This window comes from Physcomitrium patens, chromosome 10 (assembly GCF_059467195.1).
Source record: "Physcomitrium patens ecotype Gransden chromosome 10, ASM5946719v1, whole genome shotgun sequence".
NCBI lineage: Eukaryota > Viridiplantae > Streptophyta > Bryopsida > Funariales > Funariaceae > Physcomitrium > Physcomitrium patens.
This window is the reverse complement of record NC_143419.1, coordinates 8,662,811-8,669,940: the sequence shown is the minus strand read 5'-3', so window position 1 is coordinate 8,669,940 and position 7,130 is coordinate 8,662,811.

The window sequence follows — 7,130 nt, the reverse complement described above, 5'->3', positions numbered from 1 at the left end:
TAATTAAAAATTACGTGACAATATTTTATAGGACCTCCAAAACGTGTTGACTTTACAAGACACATATCTTAACTTGTAAGGTAAGTTTTTTATATGTGCGCCACATAATTACCTTGTATTGTAAGCTACTAATATGTGTAGTACATGGATAACTTTTTGATCAAGTTTCTAACCTATTAATCAACTACAAACACATGTAAAGTCAAAGTAGAATCTATGAAGCTTTTAAAAAGCTACTCTAAAAGATATACTAAAATAAATCTACTTTTATCTATTTCTACTTAATTATATAAGTAAATATTAGAAAAAATATATATGTCCATGACAATTGGTAGATTGAAAACTTTGTCAACAAGTTTGCTATATATCATTGTCAAGGATATGAATTTCAAAGAAAGAAATCCTTAATATATTCTTATATCATTGAAAAGAATTAAAAAATCACTCAAAGATGATATAATATTGAACTAGCATGGCTATTGCCAAAAATAAGAAGATTAAAAAGTCTTGAAAGAAGATTCAGGGCTAGAAAGGCATTGACAAAAGTGAAGAAGGATTCACTCTTGCTTCTATATATACTCTTAACTAGGAGCTAAGTGGCAATATCCTATAGAACCTCCAAAATATGTTGGCTTTGTGTCAAGGATAAGAACTCAATGAAAAAATAATTCAAACAAGTGAGCCTTCACTCAAAAAAAGGTAAAAAAATATAAATAAACAAGTATGTATATTGAAAGAAAAACTGGAATGGCTATTGCCAAAAGACAAGAAAACTAGAGACCCTTGAAACTAGACTAGAAGCAAGAAAGGAGTTAATAAGAGTGAAGAAGCCTTCACTCTTATCTCTATATATACTATCTAACTAGAGGCTACGTGGTGACGTTCTATAGGACCTCCAATATGTGTTGACTTTGTAGAACACATGCCTTGACTTACAAGGCAAGTTTTTCTACGTGTGGGCCACATAGTTAGCTTGATCTTCAAGCTAACAACATGTGTGGCACATGGCCAATTTGTTGACCACGTTTCTAATCCAAAAAGTCAATTAAAGATACCTATGAAGTCAAAGTAGCATCTATGAAGCTTCTAAGAAGCTTCCATATTAAATACTATAGAATTAACTTACTTTTATCTATTTTTACTTACTTCTACCTATTTGTATATGTAATTACTAGCTTACATGATTATGTCCGTGACACTTTGTAAGACATGTATCTTAACTTGCAAGGTAAGTTTTCTATATGTACACCACATAGTTAACTTCTTTTATATTCTACCAATACATGGCTAACTTATTCACCAAGTTTCTAACTTATCAATCAATTATAAATATATTTAAAGTCAAATCAACATCTATGAGGTTTTTAGGAAGCTACTCTAGAAAGTATTATAAAATTAATTTATTTTTATCTACTTTTATTTATTTCTATGTAATTATATAAGTATTTATTAGAATACATATGTATATCTATGACATTACTCTTTTCTTTTAGAAACAAGTTCAATGAGGAGTGGTCATTATATATTAATGAAATCTAAAATGCGACAAATTGTATTTGCTACATACTCTAATCTTTGTTTTCTTCAAACATGATTAATAGGTCCTCTTAGCTATTGATAGTATCCTATACTAGGACAAGAAGACTACCCTATTATTTGAACATTGTTGAGTCTTTCATAACTTCTTTCAAATGAAATATTTGAAATACTACGAGAAGTTATTCTTACTTTTAATAAAATCACCAAACATTGTGAATCTCTATCAAGGTCATGATATCAAACATATTATATCTTGCTATCTATTTGAGGAAGGACATGTCATTCTTAAGAATCTTCATCTTAATTATGTCGTTTTGAAGGTTTTGGTAATTACAATATCTCATCTAATAAGTCAGTAAATAAAAGTTCTTGAATTAAATTTGTTGATTGTTGGTTTTCCATCTTCTTAGGATCACAAATACATAGAAGCTATAAGAAAGATAGAAGGTAGAGTATTATCTTCTTTTAATCTTGCTTCTTTTATAATAAAGATTTTTTATTCTTCATCTTGATTTTGATAGATGTTGTTGATAAAAAGCTTCAATTCTCTTTGCTATATTTGTACGATTTTTTACTAGATTTCATGTATATTTATTAATATTATATTTATACCAATAAACAAGATATTCCAACCTATTTCAATGCCACCTTGAATCTAAGACTTCTTCTACTTCGAACTCTTAATTATTATCCACTTCTATATAAGAATGTGATATTTGTCTTATTTTTGAGATATTCATTGTCTTATATGGCTCAAAAAGAGATGTAAAATATGGAATAGATCTTCATAGACTTTGATAGATAAAATTGATAAGCAATAGGATTGACTTATTAATTAGTAGAAAAAGATCCAAATTTACAATAGTTTAACTTATAACAAAGATGAATAGTCTTAATATTGTGACAAAGTAACCATACCTTGTCACCTTCATTGAATTGTGGTTGTTCTTTGCGATAGGTATTTGTATTAATCTTTTGTCTTTCTTGAGCTTCCTTTAATTATACTTTCATTGTTGCATATAGCTCTAACAAACAATTTGCCAAATCTTCTGCCATAGAATTATTAATTTTTAAAAAATCAAAAATATCAAATTATAGATGATAATCATAATTGGCAAAAATAGATGTTTGTTGAATAGAAGAATGTATCAAATTATTGTATGCAAACTTTGCCAATGATAAAAAAGTTATCCAATCATCTTTATGATAATTGATGGTACACCTCAAATATTGTTCTAAAATTTGATTCATATGTTTCATTGGTCCATCAATTTGAGGATGAAAAATTAAAAAAAGATTTATATCTATTTTTATAATATTAAAAAAGATTCTCTTAAATCTTGATATAAATTGAGTTCCCTTATCCAATATAATATCTTTAAGTAATCCATGATAGCAATAGATCTTGTTAAAAAAAAAATAGTCATTTCTTTACTTATGTTAGATTTTGTATATGATACAAAATGTACTATCTTAGTAAAATAATCTACTACTACAAATATAAAATCATATGAAGCTGAGTTTAGAAGATTTTTGATAAAATCTATAGAAATGAAAGACCATGGTTGTTCTAGAATAAGTAATGGCTGAAGAAGTCCATAAAATTGATGGCAAGGAGTTTTGGATCTTGAATAAATATCACATGATTGTACAAAGTCTTTGATTGCTTTTTACCTTTGAGGCCACCAAAAATCTCTCAATATTAGCTCCCAAGTCTTGTTATATCTAAAATATTTAATTCTTAGAAAGTCATGACAAGTTTGAAGAACATCTAATTATGCTCTATCTTGTAGAATGTATAATCATCTTTCAAAATAAAATAGATAATTTTTGAATTCAAACTTAGAAATATTATGAAATTTAGAAGAATTATTCTTGATATCATGGATAAGAGAATCGAAGGATATATTTGATTGAATTTTCTTGATAAAACTTGAATCAATAGTCAATGTTGATTTTATTACTTAAAGATGAAAATACTCCGACTTCAAAAAAATCATCGTTTATTGATTAAAAGATGTATTTTTTTCCTTTGGTGTAAGATAAGAATGTCTAAATAGAGCATCCAACAAACCTTATTCTTTTTTGGATCTATAAGTGATCTTAAAATCAAATCTTGATAAAGACATATTCTAATGAATTTGGCAATGATTCAAAATATGTGCCAATATGAAGTATTCAAGATTCTTGTGATTTGTATATATGGTGACTAGACTCAAGGGCCTTCTAAATAATGACACCATTCTTAAAATGAATCCATAATTGCAAGGAGCTCTTTATTGTAGATCTCATAATTAATCTTGGCTACTAAAAAAAATTTGGAATAGAAAGCTATTACATGGAGTTTGTCATCTACTTCGATTTATAATAATATTGTAACCAAGGCAAAGTCAAACGCATCTATTTCCATAAAAAATGCTTAAGAAAAATCAATACAATATAAGATTAGTGTAAAAATAAACTCATTTTTTAAAACATCAAATGATGCTTTGACTTCTTTACTCCATTGAACTTTCTTTACAAGTCAAATGTATAAGTGGAGTTAGAACTTGAAAAAAAATAATTAATGAAGATTTTATAGTAATTGATAAAGTTAAAAAAATATTGCGTATCTATTATTGTTCTTAGAATCTTTCAATCCATGATAATTTAGATCTTCTTCAAATCCATCATTAGTCCATTTTTGGAAATGATATATCTTAAAAAGTCAACTTGAATAATATAAAATACACACTTTTTTAACTTGGCATATAAGCCTACATCTCTAAATTTTTGTAATATACAATGAATATGAATTTCATGCTTTTTTATTTTCTTAGAATAGATTAAGATGTTTTCTAAATAACAGATGATAAAATCATCAAAAAAATCATGAAAGACATCATTCATTAGTTGTTGAAAAGCAATTGGTGCATTCATGAGTCCAAAAGAGATGACATTATATTCAAAATGTCTATACTAGGTTCAAAATATAATTTTTCATTCACCTCCTTCTTTAATGGATATCAAATTATATGTTTCTTATAGATCTATTTTTGTATAGATCTTTTCTTGATTTAATTGATTAAAAAGTCTTAAAATCAAAGGTAGAGGATATTTATTCTTGATGGTCATCTTATTGAGTCTTCAATAGTCAACAAGCAGCTATAGAGATTTATCTTTTTTCTTCACAAATAAGATAAGAGCTTTGGCTAGAGATTTAGAATGGCATATAAAATTTTTAGCCAAGTTTTTATCAATGTATTCCTTGAGTGCAGCCAATTCATTTTGAAATAGGCCATAGATTGGTCAAAATGGTAGTTGAGCTCCTTTGTGAAGATCAATGGAACAATCATAAGGACAATACTCTAGAAAAATATCTGCATTCTTCTTTTCAAAAACATCTTACAAATCTTAATACTGGCTAAGAATACCACTTGATATCTTCTCACCATTAAAAATGGGCATGGCATATAAAGCAAAAGATAATCCTTCTTTTGTGGTATACATAAAAGCTCTTGCACCTACCAATAAGGATTTGGATGTAGTAGATTTATGTATTTTTCTTTAACTAAGAAGATTTTGGATTAAACTATCAAAAAATTAAGGTTATAAAAAATCCAATCTATCTAAGGATTATATATTTTTAATCAAGATAATCCTAAAATAATTATATTGGATAAAAATCTCATTACATTAAATATTACTATGCTATTATGATCTTTAATTATTACATCTAAAAGAATAGTATCATATATAATATCTCTAGAAGATAGTAAATGACCATCTATGACTTCTACATGTATATATTTAGTTTTTTTGACTAATAATATTTCTTATTTTTTGACGTTATCTTTGTCTATAAAATAGGTTGAAGCTCCTAAATCTAATAAAGCTAAGATTTTGTGATTTTTTGGTCCTAAATAAACTTCTATTGTAAAACAAAGAAAGGAATTTGAGAAAAAAATAGAATCTTTATTTGGAATTATGTAAGATTTCAGCCACATTATCCTTATTGTAGCTAAAGAAACTTATTTTCTAATTAATTGACTTTTTTGGCAACCATGCTTATCATTTTGTAGTTGCATTGTTTCTTTGAATAATATTGAGTACTATGTTTAACTTCTCTACAATATAAGCATAAGCCTTCTTCACATCATCAAGTCTTTTCTTGCCATGTAAAAGATTTAAAACTTAAACGTTGTTGTTATTCTAATGTAATATGACTATATAGTAAAACTATAATCAAAATTTAATTTCTAATTAATATCTAATTATCTTAATTTAATAGTAATTCAATGTATCTAAACATGGCTTTTATAAAAGATTCTTAGGTTATTTTCTTATCTTAATAATTAGTAGGTTGAAGGTTAGTTAGTAATTATATCTTCTAGCTATGGAGACTCTTTTACTACCTTAGAAAGACCATAAATAATAAAATTAGGTTAGAAGAGATAAATAATTAATATATTTGATACTAGAATTAATTTAAGAGTAGGGTTGGACTAAAAAATCCTTAAGATAAGTTAAATTAATACTCGGGAATTGACTGTTTGTAAGACATGGTCAAAATGAGATCTTTGGCTACTAAAATGACTGCCTAGGTAAAAATAGGGTTTTATTTGAAGATTAGATATTAGGATTTAAGAGCTAGGTTAGAGCTTTTGAAGAGATGTAAGATTGGTTTTGATAGGATTTAGAGAAGGTTGGTAATTGTTGTTGGAAGTCAAGGTTTATATTAGCAACTTGGAATTTATGCAATGAAATTAGGTCTAGTACTCTCGACTAATTCATAAAATTGGTGTCACATCTACCACTCAAATTTTGATAATATTTGAATAATTATGTGTTCTAAGTGTATGTAAAATTTTTTCATAATCCAATGGTGCAATTGGAAGATATTTGGGTTTTGGTACAAGAATATATCAGAAGTTGGTAGTTTGGAGTTGAATAGGATTTCTATGATATCTAGAGATCTACTAATTGGATCAAGGTGAAATTTGGCATAGTCTTGAAGAACTTGAAGATCAAGCTATACATCAATTTTGAATTAAAGTTAATAATTGGAAAAAGAGAAATCACTACTGGAATTTTTATTTCACCTTTTAAGTTGGCGGTTCAGTGACATTAGTGCAGTTTTTGGAGGTTTTTTCACAATTTGTAAGTTGGATTGGACTAAAAATTCTTAGGCATATAGAAGACTTATATTGAAAATTGCATGCAAAATTTTACATCAAGTAGATGATCAAATTAGAAGTTACAACTTATCAAAGCTCACTAATTAGGGTTGGAGCTTACAAGAAAAATCTAAATTGCTTAAATATGAAAGTAACAAGATAATTGAGGTTTATGTATGATTGAAGCTATTAAGAAGAATATTTTTTAGTACTTTTGAATCAGAATTTAGATTATATTCTTCTCATATAGGTGAAACCTATTAGGGTTTCTTGAATGTTTATAAAACACAACTTCACCTTCTATAGCTAGGTAGCCGGTGTATTTCTAAGTAAGATAATATATAATACGACATTATCATTATTTGATTTATTCTTCTCTAGTCAAGTATTTATTTTTGATATCTTTTAAATAATTGATTCTTGCATGTAATGGCT